Source organism: Piliocolobus tephrosceles, chromosome 7 (assembly GCF_002776525.5).
Source record: "Piliocolobus tephrosceles isolate RC106 chromosome 7, ASM277652v3, whole genome shotgun sequence".
In the NCBI taxonomy this organism is placed as follows: domain Eukaryota; kingdom Metazoa; phylum Chordata; class Mammalia; order Primates; family Cercopithecidae; genus Piliocolobus; species Piliocolobus tephrosceles.
In genome coordinates, this window is record NC_045440.1 from 21,079,624 (window position 1) to 21,103,756 (window position 24,133).

Genomic DNA, 24,133 nt, shown 5'->3' on the forward strand with positions numbered 1-24,133 from the left:
CCTCCCCTGCCCAGGGGAGAGTTCTGTGCCCTTGTGACATTATGGGCAGAAACAGCTCTGTTGGGCCACCTATTTGTATTGTGATGGTATGCTTCTAGGCTCACCTCTTCAGCTCTTTGAGGACAGAGACTGTGTGATCTCTGAACCTAACCCAGGACCCAGCACTGACTTAAGAGGAGTGAGAAGGCTCTGGTGAAGATAGAACCACCAATAGGCCACAGCAGACAAGGGGTTCTGTCCCAGCTGGATCCCATCCGCATACCCTAACCCCATGCCTCAATTTCCTTCAGGAGAAAGTGTGGGGGAGGGGTGAGGAGGAGCAGTAGGAATCGAAGTGACTCGGAGGAAACGGCTTCCATTCATTAGCATTTGTAAAGGGCTCTGAGCGCTGCAGATGGAAGCTGCTCCGCCAGGCAGCTTGTTAGGACTAAAAATAGAGTTGTGTAGCACCTTCTCGGCAGAGAGCTCAGGAAAGGGTGGAAGGGGTGAGAAAATAGGTAGCCAGAGGTGGAAGTAGGTGACCAAGTCCTAGCGGGTAGTGCGTACCACAGTAAACCACCACGGGGGCCGCCGGGCACCGCCGAGCGCCAGGCTGGTGAACTGACCCCGAGCGCGCACTATCTGTGTGGGAAAGTCGAGGCAGGGGACCCAGGGCCGGACGGCGGTGCCGGACCCTGATGAGGCCCCTTCACAGCCGCCAGGGGGCAGGGGTGCGGGGCAGGTAGCGTGAGGGGGCAGGCGGCGGGGCCAAGGGGTAGGTCACTAGGCGGGGACCTGCGGGGCCAGACGCGGAGCCCTGGTTGCGGGGTCGGGGTAGACAGAAGGGCTGGGGCGGCCCGGGGAATAAAGAACCAGTGCTGGACGGGGCTGGGGGCCCACGTTCTCCTGTGACTCAGGTCTGACTCAATGCCATTTCTGAAACAGCCTGGGGGGCGGCGGGGAGGGAGAGGGAAGGTGTTTTTGCGAAAATGACAAAACAACTCCTTGCTCAGGGCAGCCCGGGAAGAGCGGCGGGCGGATGGGAATCACCCCGGGTCCCCCTGCGGCGTCTCCCGCTGCCCACCCACGGGCGGTGACGGTGGCGGTGGCGGTGGCGGCAGCGGCGGCGGCAGCAGCGGGACCCGGGGCCTGGCTGCGCGCTTCACCTGCGCCTCCCGGGCGCCCGGCGGGGGCCGCACTTTCCCCGCCGCGAGGTGGAGCGCGCCGCCGCCCCCCGGCCGCGCCGCAAGAAGGAGCCTCGGGGAAGAGCTAAAAAAGGCAAGGCGCTGCTGCCGGTGCCGGTGCAGCAGCCGCCGGGGAAGGAATTCCCTCCGCCCGGGCGCACGCGGCCCCCCGCCCCCGCCCCATCCTGCTCAGAAAAGCTTCGGATGCTGCCCGGGAGGAGGAGGCAAAGGAAGACTCCGTTCCAGCCACCTCCCGCCGCCCGCATCCCACAGGAAAGGGGAGAGGAATCTCCCCACCGGATCTGGTGGGCGGAAGACGGGCCACGCGGGAAGGAGATCGGCGGCCACTTCCCCGGGCGCGAGCGGCGGCGCCTAGAGGGCCCCCCACCCCGGGCTCGAACTCCAGCCAAGAATGAGCGCAGGGCGCACCCCGGCTGTCCCAGCTCGGGCACCCCCAAGCCCACAGCTCCCACTCAGGACACGCGCCCCGAGGTGTGGCCCGGTGCCGGGCGGTGCTGCCGGGAGAACGCGTAGCCCCCAGCCGGCCGCGCCAGCGCTGCGCCCACTCTAGTCTCTCCCAAACCCGGGGCATCATCGACTCCAGGCCTGTCCCCTTCAGAGCCAGAGACAAGCCCCAAGAAATCAGTAAATAACTTCACTTGCCAAATTTTAGTTTTCAGAGCAGGTCCACGACATCGTCTTGGTTGCCTCACAGTCACCCTGGCGTCTCCATTTGACAAATGAAGAAATGGAAGCCTAAGAAAACTTAATTATTGACCTGCGTTAGCTAATACATGTAAGACACAAGGCCACGTTGGCCAATTTTGGGTCCTGTGGTTCAGGAACTTTCATCTGGTCCTTTTCTCTGAGTATCATTCTCAGGGGTCTTTTCAAGCATTTAACATTTTGGGGATGCCTGTTATGTACCCAGCAAGACGCTGAGGACAGAGAGATGAACAACAGCCACTCTCTGACCTCAAGGAACTCACAGTCCGGTGAGAAAGAGAGAAAACAAAATTACAGATTAAAATATGCTGTAAACCACACTGTTCTAAACACGGAAACAGATTCAGTCACTTGCCTAGGTCTCAGTATTGTAGTGGTGCCACCAGGATTTGAACCCAGACAGTCTGACTCCAGAGGCCACCCACACATAACCACTATACTAAACTGCCTCTTTTGTGCTTAACTATATAGCCTCAGGTGGGGGCGGGGGTGGGGGGAAAAACAAATCACAAAACAGTTATGTACAGTATGCTCCCAATTAAAATACATATAAACATACAGAAAAAAAAAAACATGTCAAAATGATGAGTGATTTTTGTTTTCTTTTTTTTTTTTTATAAGCGCCTTATTTTTCTTCACGGAACATGAATTTTATAAGAAAAAAAGCAATGAATGTTATTAAAATACAGCTTGAATGCAAAGCTTCCAAAAGGTGGTGATGTGTGAGTTTGCCCTAGTGGAAGTGGAGGAGCTGGTCCGGCTGGGAGATGGGGAAGGGGACCCCAGGAAGGAGAACTTTGTACCCCAGCTGTGCAAATGAAAGGCAGGAGCATAGAGGCGGGTTGAAGAAATTGCAAGTAAATCTGTGTGATAGGAATGAAGAGGGGAAAGGGTGCAGGAGATGAGGCCTCAAATCACATTTCTGGGGAAGCCCCTCGAGTAGGTAATTCCAGACCCCTAATATTATGCTAAAATCTGCCCTTTCCCTTGAGAACCTAAGAGAGCCATCCCGGAGTGGGCTGAGATTCCTGAAGGTTGTTGTGTTATAAATCTTTTTCTATCTTAGGAGGTGAAAAAGCTGGATGTAGGACATTAGACTCCGTCAATATATTTGGGTCAGAAGGTGCCAAAGTGCTGGGTGGAGATCATTGAGGATGGGCTGTTACCATGCACATTTTCATTACTCAGGCCCGCTTCATAACTCAGGTTTACGCTTGCTCAGATTCGAGCTTGCAAAGACGTTGTGTCAATAACCCCCCAGCCTTTGTGCCGTTCTGCCCATCTCACAGAGGTCTCCTTAGCACACCAGCTTATTAAAGCACTAGATTTTCAGGTTGCAGAAGGCAGGTCTTGTCCTCCACACCTGGTCCAGCTTCTCAAATTGCCCTGGTTCCCCCTGTCCATGCTGGGGAACCCTGGACAAAGGCCAGTTCACTGCCCTTCCCCATCCTGGCTCCAGCCTTCTTGGAAGCAAGCCCAACCCCTCCTCCAACCCCACCCCAAGAGTTGCAGCATTCAGTGCACAGAATGCAGACTAGCAGCTTCTCCGCAGATTCCGAGTTCCAAGCTGGAAATAGAGGGGCCTTTGCTCACGTCATTGCATGAAATTCACCATCTGCCACTTCAACAAGAGAGACTCAGGGATGTTGAATGTGAAAACTCGGCTCTTGCTTGGGCAGTTGACTGGATTTCAGGGTGAGGACCACATCTGGCATGTTAACCCTGGGACCTGGGTTACCAATATTAGACATTTGGCCTGATACTAGTCCAATAGGTGATGATCCCATAGTTACAGATCACCTTTTAAACAGACACCTCTGTGCATGCAGAGACCATAGGTAATAGGACCTAGCCCAGCCTGGCTGGCAGGAGTCCAGGGTAAATCTGGCTGCTTGGTAAGTGACTGCGGACAGAGTTGAAGCCACCGCCCCAGACACTGGGGGTGGGTCCCCCTCTGTTCAGCTGCCTTGTCAGTGGAGAGGGAAGACAGACAGACCATGAGGAGCCATTGTGATCATCTTTGCGAGTAGGAAATGTCTATGCTCTTGCTGCTGGAGAAGGGAAGACACCTCCCTGGTTTTCTCTTCTTACTGCTTTTTAGCAGTGAGCAATCAAGGTGTTTGGGGATTTGTCTTTGTGATTGTCTCTTTAGTGTGATTTTTGGTAGCCTGGATTTGTTCGCCTGCTTTCAAGCCTCCAGGGAGTCTCAGAAAAGCTGCTTTCCTCTGGGTGTGCCTGGTGTGTGTGCTGCCTGCCTGCATTCTCTCCAACGCCCCCCAAGTAAGTCCTGGGTAGAGGTAGGGGTGGGAGGAATTGGGTTTTATTTTTCCATTTTATTCCCCACAGAACTCAGCCCAATTTCATATACACAAACAACCCTGAACTCTAAACCCATCTGCCCAACATCTGTGTGCCTGACCTCTCCAGCAGGATGTCAAACAGTGTAAACAAAACATGTCCCCCTGACCCCTAAACCTGCTCCTATCCATCTCAGCTAATGACAACTCCATCCTTCCAGTGGTTCAGGTCAAAAATTTTGGCATCATCTGGATTCCTCTTTCTCTCACCCCTATATCGAATCTAGCAGGAAATCCCATTGGCTTGACATCTGACCACGTCTCACCGACTTCACCTCCTCTGTCATCTCCTACCTCGATTATTACACTGGCCTCCTTCCTTCCATTTGGGCATCCTGGGCAGCCTGTTTTCAACATGGTAGCCAGAGAAGTCGTGTTCAAACCTAAGCGAGGTCATCTCGCTCCTCTACTCAAATCCTTCCCATGGCTCCCCATTTCTCTCTGAGCAAAAGCCACCAGACCCTACAGGATCTGCATATACCACCCCCAAATCATCCTACATCTTTCTCCTCCACGCTACTCATTCCAGCCACACTGGCCTCCTTGCCGTTCCTCAAACACACCAGGCACTCCCCTGCCTCGTGGCCTTTGTACTGGCTGGCCCCTCTGCCTTCTTTCTCTGCCTTCTTGGCTCCATCTTCATCCACTTTGCTTAAATATCCCTTTCTCAGTGAAGCCCACTGTGCCATCCTATTCATGTTGTAAATGTCCCCTGTGCCAGGGCCTCTTGTCTCCCTTTTCTTGCGCTGGACTGGGTTCCAGATTGCTGTACAGTATACTTGTGTATGTTTTTCCCTATATGTCTCTATGTTTGTTTATTTATTGTTGTGTATGTCTCCCCTACCAGAAAGTGATCGCCACAAGACTTGGGGCTTTGACTCTTTCCTTCACAGATGCATCCTCAGGACTTAGTGCCGGGCACAGTGCAACTGTTTAAAGAATAAACAAATGTGGCTTCAAAGTGAAAGGTGGTCACAGGCTCATGGACTTTCCCCAGGAAGCCACGCTCCCCCACAGCTGCTCTTGTTTTTGGCACCTCTTTCATAAGGAGCTGTGAATCTGCTGGACACACAGGAAGAGGGAACAAAATTGAATGGGGCCACAGACTTGGAGAAAATACCCATGGAGAACGACAGACTTGATAAAGGACTGGAATCTGAAACATACAAAGAACTCTGAAAACACAACCATAGGAAAATGAATAACCCAATTAAAAAATGGGCAAAAGATCTGAACAGACACTTCACCAAAGAAGATATACAGGTCCCAAAGAAGCATATGAAAAGGTGCTCATGATATGTCACTAAGGAATTGCAAATTAAAACAACAATGACATACCACTACACACCTATTGGAATGGCCCAAATCCAGAACACTGACAACATTAAATGCTGGTGAGGATGTAGAGCTCCAGGAACTCTCATTCATTGCTGGTGGGAATGCAAGATGAGATATCTGCTTTCAAAGACAGTTTGGCAGTTTCTCACAAAACTAAGGATACTCTTACCATACAATTCAGCAGTCATGCTCCTTGATATTTACCTAAAGGACTTGAAAACTTAGGTTTCAAGACACAAAACCTGCACCAGCCAGCCTGGAACAAATCCAGGTTTCATACAAAAACCTGCACACAGATGTTTATTCATAATTGCTAAAACTTGGAAGCAACCAAAATGTCAATGAATGGTTAAATGCACCGTGGCACATCCTTGCAATGAAATATTATTCAGCACTGAAAAGCGATGAGCTATCAAGCCATGAAAAGACACAGAGAAATCTTAAATGCATACTACTAAATGAAAGAAGCCAATTTAAAAAGGTTAAATGTGGTAGGATCCTAATTATACAATATTCTCAAAAAGGCAAAACTGTGGAGATACTAAAAGATCGGCAGTCGCCAGGGGTCAAGAGTGAGGGAGGGGATGACTAGGTGGAGCACAGAGGATTTTTAGACAGTGAAATTGCTCTGTATGATATTACAATGGTGGAGACTCGTCATTATACATTTATCTAAAGCCATAGAATGTACAACACCAAGAGTGTAACCTAATGTAAACTATGAGTGTTGGGTGAGAATGACGTGTCAGTGTAGGTTCATCAGTTGTAACAAATGCACCCCTCTGGTGGGGGATGTCGATGGTGAGTGGTGGGGAGCGGGGGAATGGGAGGAGTCAGGGGTGTATGTGGGAACTTTCTGCAGCTTCTGCTCAGTTTTGCTGGGTACCAAAAACTGCTCTAAAAAGTAAAGTCTGTTGAGAAAAAGTTGAATGAGACATAGGTCTTTTCAAACAGTAGATCTTCAGGCTCTAAATGGCTACTTCTCACCTATCCAGAGAAGCCCTTGGGGCCTCTGCCAGAGAAGGGGTTTTTTTCTGGAACAACTTTCATCTCAAGATTCTCAGGATCAAAGATGGCCCTAGATGAAGGTGGAAAGGGAACGTTCTGGAGGATCCTCTGCAGATGCACTTGGACTTCTTTCCTGCTCAACCCAGGAAAATAAAAGAAAGACTTCCTGTTGCTACCCCTGACCCCCAATCCCAAAGTCAGGTAAAGCAGGATCCTTTAATCCATTGAAATGCTGCTGGGCCCTGAGGGGTGAGGGGTTGGGGGTGGGTGGAAAGAGAAGCAGGAAGAGCTGGGATAGGTGACCCCAGAAAGGAGCAAAAGTCCAGCCTCTGTCTGGAAGCCAACGTCAAGCAACCTACTGGTTTCTCTCTGACAGCAGTTCTGTCCTAAAGACAGTTCCCCTCCAGGCTTGGGCCCACATTTTGTACCCCCATCACTGCTGTAGGAAATGTAGTTTCATTTCTGCCCATGGGCACTAAAGGACCTAGGAAGACCTCTCTGGAATAGTAATAGTCACTACAGATTTAGCTCCTCGTCCTGTACTAAGCGATTTACATATATCATCATAATTAGTCCCCATAACATTCTTTTTTTTCATTTTTATTTTTATTTAAATAGGATTTGGGGTACAGGTGGTTTTTGGTTACACAGATAAGTTCTTTAGTAGTGATTTCTGGGATTTTTGTGTTTTTAATTTTTGAGATGAAGTCTCACTCTGTTGCTGGGCTAGAGGGCAGTGGTGTGATCTTGGCTCACTGCAACCTCCAACTCCCGGGTTCAAGCTATTCTCCTGCCTCAGCCTCCTGAGTAGCTGGGACTACAGGCACATGCCACCATGCCCAGCTAATTTTTGTATTTTTAGTAGAGATGGGTTTCACTATGTTGACCAGGATGGTGTTGATCTCCTGACCTGATCCACCTGCCTCGGCCTCCCAAAGGGCTGGAATTACGGGCGCGAGCCCCCGCACCCGGCCTGATTTCTGGGATTTTAGTGCACCTGTCACCCGAGTAGTGTACGCTGTACCCAGTATGTAGTCTTTTATCCCTCACTCCCAATCTCCCCCGGCAAGTCCCCAAAATCCATTATATCACTCTTATGCCTTTGCATCCTCATAGTTTAGCTCCCACTTATAAATGAAAACATATGATATTTGGTTTTCCATTCCTGAGATATTTCACTTAGAATAATGGCCTTTAGCTCCATCCAAGTTGCTGTGAAAGACATTACTTCATTCCTTTCTACGGCTGGGTAGTATCCCATGGTATATATACACCATATTTTGTTTATCTGCTCATTGGCCTATAACATTCTTGTAAGTATGACATATGTATGAAATCAAGTAGCTTAAGGCAACACAGCTAGAAAATGATGGAGTCAGGATTTGGACCTGGGTCTTTTTAACTCTACCATCTACTGTCAGTAGAGTTAAGTCATGCGTGTACTACACAGTGGCCCTCGGGCAAGAGGGTGACTAAAATCCAGCCCCGGTCCCCCTTGCCAAGCCATGCCTCCTGGCCTAGGGATGAATCAGGCCAAGAGGCAGGACCCTTTTTTGCAATTTGCACAAAGGTGTTGAGGATGCTGGCTGCAGCCCTGTGCAGTGGAGCCTGCTCTCTGGAACTTGCTGGGGCCATGTGTACCTTTCCTGTTAGGACAAGGGAAAGGGAAAGAAACTTAGAGTCTTTTGTTCAGTACCTAGAAAAATAAAGAGGCAGAAAAGTATTCTTTCCGATGCTGTAAATGACAAAGGCATTGCCTTCAACGATTTTAACTTTTCCTGACTGTTTACTCTCAGCTACTTTGATTTTCTAACTAAAACTTTAAAATTTTTGTTTTTGAGACAGACTCTTGCTCTGTCACCCAGGCTGGAGTGCAGTGGCACGATCTGGGCTCACTGCAACTTCTGCCTCCTGGGTTCAAGTGATTCTCCTGCCTCAGCCTCCTGAGTAGCTGGGACTACAGGCATGCGCCACCACACCCAACTAATTTTTGTATTTTTAGTAGAGACGGGGTTTCCCCATATTGGCCAGGCTGGTCTCAAACTCCTGACATCAAGTTATCCGCCCGCCTGGGCCTCCCAAAGTGCTGGGATTACAGGTATGAGCCACTACGCCCAGCCTACATTTTGATTCCTGACTTCCAGGGTATTTTTACTAGATCAGGGAAGATTAGACATAGAAAGGAGAGTATTCTTATAGGTGAAGTTAAATTACAGCCTAAACTGAGTAAGTTCTCACCAAAATCATTCTTCCCTGGGTGAGTATAAAGAGAAAGGGGCTGGAGAATCTCCCGAAGCTGGTACAGTTATTGGCAAGACTGCACCTGTATTGGTGTTTTTAAACCCATTGCAGTCTTAGTTATATTTTTCTTCGTCTTCATTGTCAGCCATGGAGGAAAGGATGCGATGAAAAGATGTCTCAGGAGACAACTTTATATTTTTCCATTCAAGTTAAGTTCACCAAGATAGCATTTAGAGTAACCCTGCTGGCCAGGCACAGTGGCTCATGCCTGTAACCCCAGTACTTTGGGAGCTCAAGGCAAGGAGGATTGCTTGAAGCCAAGAGACCAGCCTGGGCAACATGCTGAGATACTATCTGTACAAAAAATTAAAAAAAAAAAAAAAAAAAATTAGCTGGGCTTCGTGGCACGGACTTGTAGTCCCAGCTATTCAGGGGGGCTGAGGTGGGAGGATCGCTCAAGCCCAGGTGTTCAAAGCTGCAGTGAGCCGTGATTGCGTCACTGCACTCCAGCCTGGGCGACAGAGTGAGACTGTCTCAAAAATAAACAAACAATAGAACAAAGTAACCCTGTGAATTGAGCTGTGGATTAAACATACTATACTCATTGTAACATCATCATTGCCTGCTTGAGAAATTCATGCTGTCCTTAACATACTGATACTCATTTTAATTCCTGGGGAGATTACTTGCAGCTTGATGGGTGCATGTGGAACGTTGGTCGGGGTGTAGGGGGGAGTCCCAGATCTTGACCTTGGAGGTGTTAGGGGAGATTTCAGAGTTCCCCTAGTGTGTAAACTTCAGGATTTGTAGGATTGGGGCCCCTCCCTGTTCCTCTGGCTTCCCTCAGCTGGCTGGTTAACCCATTTGTCCCTAGCTCTAGGTGCAGTCAGTTTGCTAAGCAAATGGAAGTGAAAAGCCAAACCCAGCAAAAAAATTCCAGGTCTTGACATCCTGGTCTTCCTAACTAGCTGTGTGTGTGTGGAGCCCACCCCGCAGCAGCTGTGGCCCTGGGGAAAGTGTGCAGGCCCCCAGAACACAGATGCCAGAAGCCCTGACTTGTGAAGCTCAAAAGCCCGAGGAACTTCAGTTAAAAGAAAATAAGGTTAGAATAGTAGAAAGGGAAAGAAGTCGAAAGCTCCTATTTAAGTACCTGGGAAAATGAAGAGGAAAAAAAAAATTATTATTTCAATTACAATGAAAATGTATTTTATTAGAAGATGGGGATTCGTCACTGGCACTCAAAAGCCCGAAAAGCAATATCCCGCACTATAATACCCCTGTCTCCATGCAGGGAGAATGAGTTATTAAATTGGAAGATGAATGTTTTGCAGTTCAGTTAACTGCATCTGTTAGAAAAGAAATAGTTATAAACTTGCTGTGGGCCCCCAAACCCTCCCCACCAAAGCTGTCTTTTGCCAGCCCCCAACCCTCTGTATCTTCAAGGATTTTGACATGACGCCCCTTTCACATTTCTATGGCATATGAAAATTCAGGAGTAAGAAAGAAAAAAAGTCAGCAAATTAAATGCAAACCAGAGGTTTTTATTATTATTATTTTAAAAAACCAGTTGCATATGGTTCAATTGTGGCAAAGTGCGACAATGTAAATGCAGTGCATTCTTATGTATAACAGCTTTTCCTCCGCTCCCATGGCAGCCTCAATAACGCAGCGCTTCTGTTCTGCATGAATAAATATGTATAAAATGTAATGCTGCAAAGAAATAAAATCCGATAACTGAAAGATACCATTGCTTAGATTCCGGGAGCAACATGAGGCATCAGCTTTTCTGATTCTTTGGTATTTATGTGAGGAGCCATTGAAATGATAATTTGGAATTTATTATTTTTTTTCAGGGGCAAGTAATTTCCAGCTGTCCATTGGGGCTTTAAGAAATGGAGGTTCTGGTGGTCTACCTGCCCATCCTGTTTTCTGGGTGGGGTCTGTGGCTTCTTCTCTGCTTCTCCATTCAGCCCATATACTCACAGCCTGACCATCCTCTTCCTTCGCCACCTCAGGAGTCAGCCTCGTTAGTGAAATAATGAATTTAGCCCTCCGAGCCAGCTGTGCTTTTTCACCCCTGAGACTCATGTGCCTGATGAGTTGCAAGCTCAACACAATTCCCTGCTCACAAAAGGGGAACTCCACTCTTTCCCCTCTCTAGTCTGGAAATTATATAGGATAGTATTTTAGTAATAAGGGATATGTGAGCCCCTTTTATTGTCTTTTCCCCCTTTCTTCTTTTTTTAACTTTTATTTTAGGTTCAGGGGTGCAAGTGAAGGTTTGTTACATAGGTAAACTTGTGTCATGGGAGCTTGTTGTGCGGATTACTTCATCACCCAGCTATTAAACTCAGTACCCTATCTTTTCTGCTCCTCTCCCTCCTCCTACCTTCCCCCTCAAACAGACCCCAGTGTCTGTTGTTCTGAGCCCGCCCCCCCAACCTTTTCTTACTAAAAGAGGAAACTGCATACAAACTTTGGCACTTCTTGTCCCTAACATAAATATTTGGGACACTGCTTCACAGTTAGTCTTGACTTAGTTCCCTGTCGTCTGCGAAGGTTGAAGCTGGGAATTATTAGGGTCCAGGTTGTCTAGTTCCAGTCCCCAAGGCTTTCACAAACTGGCCCCAGCCTACCCTTCCTGCCTGTCACCCAGCACGTCACCCACCTGCACTGTCCAGAAACCCTGCGAAGTCTCAAGCCACACCTCTACTTGTACCCTGGGCTCCTGGGCTTTCCAGATCGTGGTATTGCATTGCGGCTTCCTTCTACTAGCAACGCTTTTTCTAGATTTAGAATTTTTAGCCTTCAAGATTCGGCTCAGATGTCACCTGTTCTTTTTTTTTTTTTTTTTTTTTTTTGAGGCAGACTCTCACTCTGTCGCCCAGGCTGAAGTGCAGTAGTGCGATCTTGGCTCACTGCAACCTTAGCCTCCCGGGTTCAAGTGATTCTTGTGCTTCAGCCACTGGAGTAGCTGGGATTACAGGTATGCGCCACCATGCACGACTAATTTTGGTACTTTTAATAGAAATGGAGTTTCACCATGTTGCCCAGGCTGGTCTAGAACTCTGGGCCTCAAGTGATCCACCTGCCTTGGCATCACAAAGTGCTGGGATTACAGGTGTGAGCCACTGTGCCTGGCCGACAGATGTCACCTGTTTTGCAACCACTTCTTCCCTTATTACCGCAGCTGCTAACGCATCCCATGCATACAACAGTGGCGTGTCTACTGGCTCTCTCTGCCAGCCTCCTCTAAGGCGGAGATCAGATCTCAACACTTTTCGCATCACCAGTGCATAGGGTCCATGGTGAAATTAACAACATCCAGTGTGTTTTGAAGGACTGAAAGGATGAACCACCCAGAAGAGACAGTATCCAGCGTATTCTTCCAGTGCTAAGGACTTTCCTTTTGGCCTCATTCCAGGAGAGGGTTGGCAGGACAATACTTGGGAGCACTTGAAAAGCAAGAAACTCAGGAGAGAGGTTACCATCCAATGATGAAGGTACTACCAGTGATGACATGTCCTGTCTCTAACTCAACTTGCAGCCCACGGGCACCTCACAAACGTGCTTCATCGATGACAGTGTGTGTTTATAGTGCTTGTGTTGTGAAAATAAACAGCCCTTGAAGTGTAAAATTAGAAGTAAATAAATGAGTTAGGAATTATTTTCTCCACTGTTTAAACAAAGCTACTTCTCAGGTGGGACATTAGCTGCCTTGGAACAAAGCCAAAATCTGGCTTGGTTAGCCAGAAAATGTAAACACATTTCTGTTAATGTTCAGAGTAGAAAGGAAAACTCCAAGTTTTGAGGAGAACCTCTCCTTTAACTGCTGCGTGAAGCTGGACTAGTTATTCAACCTCTCTGGGCCTTGGACCCTTATGTTTAAAATGAGGCTAATAGTGCCTCCTTCATTAAGTCTTTGCCAGGACTGAAATATACATTTCATGGCATGATGCTTGGATCAGAAAAGCACTCCATCCATATATATTAGTTATTTGAATTATGATTTGGGTTTCAGGGAGTTTATTCCGCCTTTATAAACATATCAAGTGGACACCATGTTTTCGTCTTTTGTCTCCTCCTTAAACCAGGCTGTGCTACATGGGAATCCTCACACTGAGCCCTCAGCCGCAGGGATAAGGTGTCCCAGCCATTTCCACCGCATGGGTGGCTCAGAGCCCTTTTTGTCCACTCTCTCCCTGTCCTCAGTTGTCCGGGTGAGGACAACTGACTTTGGAATAGAAAGATGACGGGGCTACATGTCCTTATTGTGAATCAAAACCTGGGGTCCATGTTTTGATTCTGAGGTCAGAATCAAACCAACCTGCTGGGTTGGTTGGCAGGTCCTTAGGACTTTCATGCCTTCAAAATGTCAGGTTCTTTGCCCTGACTCCAGTAGCCCAGCACGACCCAAGTACTACACTCCTGGGCAGGGCCAGCCAGAGCCGGGAGGCACTGACTGTGTCTCTCCATAGGCAAAAAACTAGCCGGGAGGAGAGGAGGTAAGGCCAGCAGCTTGTGAACACTGGGCGCACTGGTGGCAGTGGGGAGCAGGCTCCTGGGCTGGGCCGAGACCAGCCGCCCTCACCCCAGGGGCCCACCAGCCCACCTCCCCCTCTTGTTATGAAACCCACGGGGACAACCACACATGTGGGCAGCCGGGGGCTTTCCTCAAATTGACAACAGCTTCTCGCTGTCGCTCGGCAGAACATGAGCTGCTTACATAAACACTGCCTCAGAGACACCTGCAGTGTGGGACGCAGGGAGTCGGAGGAGGGTGGAGGGAGAGGCAGAAAGCTGCAGGGTGAGAGAACAGCTCCGCACCCCACCATGGAGGGGCCGTCTGTGCACCCATACACTGCACACACGCGCGCACGCGCACACACACACGAGGTTGGTTACCTTCTCATCTGTAACCAGGAGGCAGGGAAGAAGGCAATGCAGTCCTCCTTTAGAGACTCAACCTGTGTCCCCAGCCCTCCCCATCTCCTCCCACACCCCCCTCCAAACTCAGCTTGGCTGGGAAAGGAAACTCCCCATTCTGCTGTGTTCCTGCAAGCTGAGTGTTTGCAGGTGAATCTACTCCAGGTACAGGAGCAGCTCCTGGGAGAAAGTGGGTGGAGGGTGAGCATGGAGAGGGAGGGAGGGAGGGAGAGAGGGAGGGGCGGAATCCCTGGAATTTAAGGTTAGAGAATATAGTAGGGGACTGGCATGGTAAGACGGTATTTGGGGGCCTCTATGGAAAACACATCCTGCAGGTCAGACCAGCATGGGCTCTGTGGGAGAGGGTGGAGGGTCAGTGCATGCTCAGGGAGAGGGCTCTGAGAGGGGGCAGGACCCGGCCGGCCGTGTGGCAGTGGCCTCGGGTTTCCAGGTGGCACTTTCTCACTTTTCTGTCTGTCCGTTTACCTGACTTACCAAGAGAGCGAGATTGCTGCCTGTGAGTTACCCCGCTGCTCACATCTAATCACAAAGCGCAGACAGGTGGGGACGGCTTCCCTCTCCAGGCCTGACACCCCTGGGTTCGGGTCCCCTGACCTCCTTCCTCTGGGCTGCTCACTCGGGCTCTTTGCTCCTGGCCAGCCTGAGCAAGTCAGCAGAGCACAGGATCTCCAAACAGGGGTGCATTTCCTGGCTTCATCAGAGAGGAGGCTTGGAGCTCAGGGAACAGAGAGCAAACTGAATGTCTAGGCCAAGCTAGATGCCGAGGGTAAAACAGCCCTCCTTTTGAAAGTATTCTTGCATTTTAACTGTCATCACAGTTAAGCCACCATGGGCAGACCCTGGTGGCTGGAAGAGGGCATCCGGAATGATGTCGGGCTGGTTTCTTATCACAGAGCACCGGGTAGGGGGATGAGCTCAAAGTTACAGTTCTTGTTCCCAGCTTAGTGTGGCTATGGGGCCAGTGGTATCTCCTCTGTGTTCCTCCATGTCTTTTGAGGCAGAAAGAGAGGACAAGCCCTTCCCTACGGGACACGCTTTACTATGCTCTACCGTAATCTTACTCTCAGAGCCCACTCACAGCGAATAGATCTCGGCTAGGAAGGGAAGCAAACATCCCCAGGTGATGATAAAGACCAGACGCAGAGGTTTAACTGATGTGTGTGAGGTCACAGAATGAGAGCGTGGCCTCCACGATCTCAATGTTGAGAGAACGGCATTCAACATATTGTATTGTGACATGTCTGCTTCTGGGCTGCCTATCCCACCAGGCCGTGAGTGCCCCAGAGGTAGGAACTAGATCTTAGTCACCCTTGTACTTTCAAGCCTCACAATGGGGCCTGCCCAAAAAAGGGCACTCAGTAAACGTCTCGTGAACACATGAATTGGTGAGTAGCAGAGATGAGATTTCAAGCCAGTGGGGAGAGATGAACACCCTCAAAAGGAATGTTGACTCCAAGAAACATCAAAAGAGGGACAGAACCTTGAGATTTTCCAATTCCAGCTCTTCGATCTACAGAAGCAACTGAGGTCCAGATAGGCTAGATCACAGGTTCATTCCCACATAGCGAATTCGAGGCAGAGCCGGACTACCACCCGGCTGTTCTCACCACGTTATGCCACAAGGGTCGGGGAGGACAGGGAGCCTGCCCAGGGGTGCTTCACACTGCGGGAGATGTGATTTCAGGCCTTGAGGCACACACACGCTTGAAAACAAAACTACATGATTCAACAAACATCTGCAGAAGCAATGCAATTATCTCTGAGATCTAAGCATTGATCGATGGGAGTTTTAATTACCAAAATTTCTTCATCCTGTTCCACAGAAGAAAAAAATGTTCTGGTGTGTTTATTTCATGGCAAAATATGGTACGATTCTACAGCACACAGAGGGGTACGTTGCATTTGGGAAAAGGGTGTTAAGCACCATTTTTGTTGTGGTGGTTGTCTCTGCAGCTGAAAATATTGTTCCTTTTGATCTCTCAGACTGAAAAGCAGATTGCCACATGCATCCAAGTTTGGCTTCAAGTGGGAATAGGTCTACCCAAAGTTGGGCCTGAGCAAGGGGATGGGGAGGAGTGAGCAGCCTGGGGCTCTGCCTGGGGCCAGGACCCTGAAGGCAGTGGATGATGGGGAGGGGTAACAAAGCACAGGCACTCGAGTCTGGGAAAGACTCAGCTAGAAGACGAGACATCAGCCCTGAGTGGGCCCCACCTCTTCAGTGGGTGCCCATGTGACCTTAGCCACCTCAACTACCGTCCCTGCCATTTACTTCACAGGGCTTTTGTGAGGGTCAAATGACATTAGAACTTGCTTTGAGAAGCTCAAAGGGCTCTATAAATGTGACATATTATTATTTCAGCAGGAACATGCAGGTGGGGGCTGTTGATGGCCGCCCTGGGGTTTTAAAGGAAAAACTTGTCCAAAACTGCTCCTGAGGCAGCAATCACCTGCTTTACGTTCACACTGACTTCTCTTTCAGGGCAGCTGTTGGTGTATGTGTTTTGTTTCTGATGCTAAGGCCCTTCCTGAACCGGATCTCCATCCCTTCATCGAGCAGGTGCCTGCTATGTGGCAGGTCCATGTGGGCTCTGCGGACAGCTCCAGGTTGCCTGTGCCCTCCTCCCCACCAGGTGCTCTCCCTACTTGCGCTTCCCTATACCTTCCTCCCCATTCTTCAGTCTCCTTTTGGCCGTGCAGAGATGGACGTGGAGTGGCCCAGGTGGACCAGTGAGGGTGGGGAGGGGCCACTGGTGCTCTAGCAGAGGCAGCCTAGACCCAAACTCTGCTTAAAGCCACTGGTTCTCCTGCCCACCAGGAGTTTCTATAGACCTCAAGACCTTGATGCAGTCCCCAAAGAAGCGGAAGCATGGGGCCAGGGCTGGGGCCTGGGCCCGCTTGCCCTCGCCGGGTCCCATAGCTCTTCCTGCTCTGCTCTGCTCTGCCTGGGGGAGGGTGGGGACTGACCCCCGTGGCTGCACTTCCCAGACTTCCCGGGTCCTCTGGATTTAGTTTGAGTTGAGCCATCTAGAGGCATTGGTGGGAAATTAAAGGGCAGGAGGGAGGAAGAAGCCAGGATAGTCCTACCTCTCACTCTTGGCGTCCAACAGTGACTGTGGCCTTGACTGTGTGCATGGGGCTCCACAGGGCTCCAGTGTCCCCAGGGATGCCCCAGCTTCTGGACTCTCCAAACCCCACATCCTCCCTTTCTCCATCCAGCCTATGGGTGGTAGTTGCTCATTTTGGGGTGCTTCTCACCCTCTTTTTTGACTTCTGAGACCTTCCTATCACCTACAAGGACTTGTGCCTTTGCAAGTGTCCAAGGTTGGCCAACTTGCAGACCTGGATGCAGACGGGGCAGAGCCCCTCAGACTCCGGCTTCCTGCAGCTACTATATTTATCTGTTCACTTTTCTCGTGTCTGTCCTGCTCCGCCAGGCTGAAAACTTCCTGAGTGCAGGACTGGGACCATCTCATTCACAGTTGTATGTCCCCAGTGCCTAGAGCCATGCCAACTATCTAATAGACACAAAATACTTGTTAAGAGAAGAAATTAGTGGAAACCACTTAAGTTCTAAATAGCGTTCTCCCCGTGGGGCAATGCTTCTCCTTTGGGGGTCACCCTCCCTCTTTGGAAAAACTCCTCCTGGGATGAATCTCTGTTGCAGCCTGGATCACACTCAAGCCATCCAGTCCTATGTGGATGATCCTGCCTGCGACAGAGGGAGGCGGTAGCGTACAGCAATTAGGGATGAAACTGTGGGGTGGGAGGCCAGGCTCCACTACCACTTGTGTGGCCGTGAGCAAGTGGGGACTATTGACTTAACCTCTCCACACCTCAGTTTCCCCAGCAGTAAAATGGTGCTGAGAGTGGCGACTCTGTCCTTGGGCTGTTGTTAGAATTACACAAGGTAACAAGCGTGGAAGCCTGGCTACCTCGTAGGCACTGAATCACTGCCATCCCTGCGAGCATCTTGGCTCAATGGGGCGGATGAGGAAGGGGTTGTCAATGAGACCTGGGAGGCTTCTCCAACATGTGGTCGTCACTGGTTTTCTGTAAAGACTAGAGAACCCCCCGGCCCTCCATCTCATTCACCTTTTTCTTGCTTCTCCCTATCCTTTCCCCAATTTTTCAGAGAAAATAAGCACCTAGAACTGGGATCCATCCTATCACTTTTCAGGGAAGGAAATGGGGACACAGGAAATCACAGCAACCTTGCCAAGGCCCACAGCCTGTTATTGGCAGAACTGGGGACATGGGGCATCTTAGTCAAACTCTAGGAAAGCATGCATCATCAGCACCAGTGACCCAGGCAGTGCCGGCCACACCCAGGCAGCCCTGGACTGAGCAGAGGTGGGAGGAGCCAGCAGGGGGTCCCAGTTGAAGGGAGGTGGGTGCTTTTCCCTCTTGACCTCACAGATCCAGGATTTGGGGTGGTGTGGAGAATGTACCATGACTTTCTGTCATGCACACATGGTGATGCTACCATGCCCTATTTTGATCATGAACAGAGGGAGATCTCAAACTGGCAGAAAAGGAACCACAGCTCTAGGAAAGAAAGCAGCCGCAGATGTGAAACTATGAAGGCGTATTAATCATGTCTTTTTATTCTGTGATGTTTGTGCTTTGACATTTTGGGGCCTCGTTGATCCTGGAGGCACTGCCCCTCCCAGGGCTAATTCCTAGAGATAGTAAACTCCTCTGAGCACCATTTGCTTATGAAAACCAACCAGTCCAGTGCCCATACTACCAACCACCTCTTCTATCAGATTTTTACACCGCAGGCCACTATCCACCTGCCCAAACCACCCCAGGGTGGGTACTAGACAACTGGGAACAGTCCTTATATCCAGGGCCTGTTGAAGTGATTCACACTAGCCAACCCTAAGCCTGCTCACCCTACCCCACCTGTTCCTCCCACGATCAAGACTCCCACTCAGGTTTTCCCCTGGTTCCCTCTGCCTCCCAACCGAGCCTGGGGCGTCCCCCATGTGGCCTTGCAAGCCATACCCCCCCGCCTCTAGGGATCTGCGAGTATAAAACTTCCTCCTTCTTGAGAGCCATTTCTGTGTCTGCATGTCTTCCCATACCTGATTAAAACAAATCCCAGACACCATCAAAACAATAGGGGCATCTATACAAAGCAGATATTATGATGCTTGTTTAAAGGTTCAGAAATTCGGACCTGGAAGGACGCTTATCACAATTATCCTTCATTATATCCTTGATCCAAACACTTTCTGATGTGAGAACAGTCCCAAGGAGCCAGCAGAAAGTCCCATCAGTTTCTCACGCTGAGATCAACCTAAATAGTGTTTGCCACATCACCACTGCTTTGCATCACCTATTAACACACTCAGATCACTCTCCCAATACTCAAATCCACTCAAAAACCCACACCAGGGACCTGACCTCCCTGTGCCCCAAGGGGCTCTGGCCAGATCTCAACCTGCCACCCCCACATCCCTCTCCAGAGAAGGTTGTATCCGCACACTTAAAAAAAAAAAAAAGTTGAGCTGAAGATGGCACAAAATTAGTTCCTTCGACAGACAAATTTGCTCCTGAAACACTCTGCCAACCTGCTAATGAGTCGTCTTGAACCTTGCGTGGTGTTACCTCTAATTTTGCAGCCTGCTAGGATTTGAGTTCTGTGGACAGCCTCACATTTGGTTTGGAATTATAGGCTGAGTTGCTGCTCACTCCTATTATTGTGCTGTCAATCTTGTATTAGCGCATTATAATATGGTACACTGAATGCATCTGTTCTGTATATCACAGGGCCTCATTGTCATTTGTTGAATCATTTTGTCTTATATGATTGTTAAGCAATTATTTCATCTCGGGTGGCTTAAATTTTGATTACTGTATACTATTTGCGGGGGATACAAAAAGAGTGGGGTACAACTCCACCATCAGCTGATTTCACCAATTCTCCACTCCAGGGTTCACACATATTTATGTTGGAGTGCGAAGGCTTCTGATGCCCGGACATGTGTCCCCCAATCTGAGAAGGGAGCCAGGAAAGGGGCTGGAGTTGATGCATCTCGACTTAAGGGCTGAAGAGTTGGCAATTTTGGAGGCCAGTGAAGAGCCACGTAGAAAATATCTCACTGCCTGCCATCGCCAGCAGCTCCTCTTGCTCCTGTCCTGCAGAGAGGGCTCCCACACAGATCGCAGACACAGGGGCCTCTTTAAAATGAAGATGAAGTGCACCTGGTTCTACCACCTAGTTAGAAGCAGTTATGAAGGTTGAAGAGCTGTTATCTGAGATTTATAGCCCCAAATCTGTGAGATAGACTCTCCTAATTAATAAGACAAGGAAGACTAGAAAGTTGCGAAAACTACCTGGCAGGGCTTGGAGCCTGCTGTCACCACCACGATGATAGCACTGTCTTCGCTTCTGAGCCTATTAGAATGTCAGGATGTGCATTCTCCTCTCCTAGTGGGATGGCAGGGTTCACTGGCTATTACAGAGAAGCAAGTGCAGATTATGACTTAAGACTCCGGGAGGAGAGTTAATCAGGGAAGAGCTGGTTGACAAGACTCACTCAGCACATGACTTGAGAACACCAGGAGGCGGAAAGGGAGAAGAAAGAACCTCTTCCAAAGGCAGCATCCACACCCTTGACAAAGGGCCATTTCCCCCAGCCTGGGTTGCTTTCTGATTTCCTTTGATCCCCCCTGAGCATTTGCTTCCTTGTCTCCAGCCTTCACCTGATAAGTTCAATTGACATCCTCTCTCTCTTCTCCCAATGTCATCTCCTTAATTTCGCTGCATCCTCCAATGTGAATGTTTGCCTCCCAGTCTGGGATCTGTCTTATTCCCTTTATCTCACCTGAAAAAGCTTTCTCCTTTAATCTCTGCTCATTCAAGTCCCGCCCATCCTTCAAAGTATGGCCAAGCTCACCTCTTCCAGAAAGCCTCACCCTGTGGTGTTATCTCCATCCTGAATCACAGCAGCACTTACTGTGAGATAACTATCCGCTTACATCTAACAGAGTTCACTGCACTCTCCCCAAATGAAGTGGACATCTGTAGGCGGTAAGAAGAGAATCTTTTTGGCCCAGTGGTGCATTGAATGCAATGCAAGGAAAGACTATGATAATACTGACAATGAGTATTACCCGGCCCCAGGAGATGGACACTGTCCTTGCTTGATGCCAGTTCACAAAGAGAGCTCTTGTTTATTGAAAGCTTATGAGTGCCCGAGGAATTCACATAAATCATCTCATCTAAATTCTCCAACATTCATGAGATAGTTTCTCTTATTTCCTCCTTTTACGCATGAAGAAACTGAGGCTCAGGAGGTTAGATGACTTGCTCAGAGTCACACAGATAGTACAGGGCTGACCCAGAATTCAAGCCCAGGTCTGGCTGACTCCAGCACCTGCTCTTTCCCTCCACGACCAAGCACAAGAAGCAGGCTGGCACTGGCCTTTCCCTGCTATGACTGCCAAGCTGGGTTACACCTGCTGCTGGTCCCCAACACCACGCACACGACGCAACTGTGAGTCCTCTGGAGTCTGTGAGGGAGCTGGCACTCACCTTCTGCCTGAAGCAAAGGAGCTGTGCTCTTCAGTTTCAGTGTGAAAAAGCCTCAGAAGATGCCCAGCTTAGATGGACACAGGAGACAGTATACGGACATCGTCTCCACTTCCTGGCTTCCTCAGCACTGTTGCTAGTGAAGCTACTCTGTCCAAGGTCTCCAGTGAACTTCTGAAAGAAGTCAGGACTTATGCATACAGATGAATACGCCTCGTGGGTATTCACTGGGTCCTCTTGGGAAGCCAGCTCTGTGTCCCAGGCACACCGTCTGTGTGCAAGAGTAGGGGAACACCTGAGTTTGGGAATTGCTTTCGTACCAGCTTACAGGCCACTCCAAGAACCGGCCTCCTGGCTTCGTAGTCACAGACTGCCTGCAGGGTTGACTTATGCATCCTTTTGCAGGAGACAGGCTCACTTCTCTCCTGTGACTAACATGGAATTACAGGTTAAGGAGGGAAGTCGTACTCACCTGTTGATTCATTTATTCACTCACTTGCTCACTCATCAATCATTTCTTCAACAGTGAAACCCTTACTAGACAAATACTGACTCCCTGCTCCAGAATAACTATCTGTTCGGTGCTAGGACTGTCAAATGAGTAAGCATTTCTTCCCACAGGCGTTCAGGGTCTATTTCTGCACTTTACAGACAGGCAAGACAGAAGTGATCGGAAGCGGCCACCAACCATGGAGTTCAGAAACACGGCACATTTCTGGAAGAGGCAAAAGGCAACTCTTCCATCCACATTGGTCAAGAGGAAATTCAACACAGCTCACAGCTGTTGAATCTGACCCGGCAGCGTGTGATACATCCCATTGTCTTGTCAGTTAGCAGCTGTGGGACCTTGAGAGCTTCTTAAATTCCCCAGTCTAGACTTTCTTATCTTTAAAATGCAGCTGAAAACAATGCCTGTCTCATGCAGGCGTGGGTTAAATGGAATCGTATATAAAGCATTCAGCACATGTCAAGTCCAGGTCAAGGCCGGCGTGCAGAGGCAGGGAGAGGTGTAACCTCCTTCAATTTGGAGCCATGCAGTACCCTGCCATTTGCAGCCCTGCGGGGTAAGGCTGTAGCCCCCAAACAGCCTGCTGCCCCAGAGCAGTGGCCCAGCGGGTGCGCTGACAGCTCTGGTGCACCTGGCATGCCCCCACTCCTCACACAGCAGCAACAGGGACAGTGACAGGGACCTGAGATGGGGTGGCCCACCTGGCTGGCAGCTGGCACTGGGCACATTGCCCAGAAGGTGGAGAGTTCTCAGGGGCAGAGGTGGGTGGTTGAGGGAGCAGTTAGCAGCACTGTCTGCTGTGGCAGGGGTCTCCTGGGTAAGGTCAGAGGGATTTGAGGAGGCCCAGGGATCACCCCAGGGTGGGGCAGGACGCTGCTCAAGTCAGAAAGTGAAGTTGCAGGATGTAGGGGAGGGGGTGGGACTGTTAGTCTAATTGTGACTCATCTCTCCTTATTTTTCTCCTTATCACTTGTATTTAATTTTTTTTAATCCTCCCAAGTTACTGGGCCTTGAGGACACTCCTAGTGTGTGTGTGTGTGTGTGTGTGTGTGTGTGTGTGTGTGTATTTCTATACATATAATTTTTTTTGAGACAGAGTTTCGCTCTTGTTGCTCAGGTGGAGTACAATGGAGCGATCTCGGCTCACTACAACCTGCACCTCCCAGGTTCAAGCGATTCTCCTGCCTCAGCCTCCTGAGTAGCTGGGATTACAGGTGCCCGCCACCATGCCCAGCTAATTTTTGTAATTTTAGTAGAGATGGGGTTTCACCATGTTGGCCAGGCTGGTCTCAAACTCCTGTCCTCAGGTGATCTGCCCACCTCAGCCTCCCAAAGTGCTGGGATTACAGGCATGAGCCACCACGCCCAGTCACTCCTAGCATATTTTTATAATATTTAGCAAATAAGATGGGGTGGTGGTCCATGCCTGTAATCCCAGCACTTTAGAAGGCCAACGTGGGAGGATCGCTTGAGCCCAGGAGTTTGAGACCAGCCTGGGCAACATGGAAAAACTCCATCTCTATAAAACCTTTAAACATTAGCCATGTGTGGTGGTAGGCGCCTGTAGTCCCAGCTACTAGAGAGGCTGAGGCAGGAGGATCGCTTGAGCCCAGGAGGTCGAGGCTGCAGTGAGCCATGATCGCATTTGCCAGCCTTGGTGACAGAGCAAGACCATCTCAAAGAACATATTTACCAAATGAAGTTTTATGATGTTCTCTAGCACTTTTTAGTTTATTCTCTTTAAAAAGAAACCCTCTGAAGTGTCTCTGGAGAAGACAAACGCATGTGCGCGCGCACACACGCTGGGAACAGGAGCTGCTTCGGTAGATAACTGAGTGGGAGGAGGTTAGCTTCTCACTGTGACCCTTATCTGTACACCTGCTAACTCAAAATAATTTAATAACAACAACAATGACAATAAAAGGGGAGTGAGTGCTCTCATTTTAATTGCTTTCTATTTATTTCCAGTTAATTGTCTTCCCTGTGGTGGCCTGCAGGGAACTCCACACATCTTCTTTAGGACATAACTTCTTGGATGCAGGACCAACCTAGATGTTTGGCCAACCCACCCACTTCTTTTTTTTTTTTTTTTTTTTTTTTTTTTTTTTTTTTTTTTTGAGACAGTCTCGCTCTGTTGCCCAGGCTGGAGTACAGTGATGTGATCTCAGTTCACCGCAACCTCCACCTCCCAGGTTCAAGCAATTCTCCTACCTCAGCTTTCTGAGTAGCTGGAATTACAGGTGCATGCCACTAAGCCCAGCTAATTTTTGTATTTTTAGTAGAGATGGGGTTTCAGCATGTTTGC

General features: G+C 49.4%; 1 protein-coding gene and 1 long non-coding RNA gene across 3 annotated transcripts in view; one reads left to right on the forward strand and one right to left on the reverse strand.

Moving 5' to 3' along the window:
• The window catches only part of PEBP4 (phosphatidylethanolamine binding protein 4), a 225,981-nt gene that overhangs the window by 148,573 nt on the left and 53,275 nt on the right, over positions 1 to 24,133 (reverse strand). The gene's annotated exons all lie outside the window — the stretch shown is intronic.
• Positions 13,733 to 23,773, forward strand: LOC111545771. The gene is made up of 4 exons (XR_002732538.1): positions 13,733 to 13,909; positions 16,260 to 16,337; positions 19,720 to 22,994; positions 23,426 to 23,773. It is a non-coding gene; the product is annotated as an uncharacterized LOC111545771 (long non-coding RNA).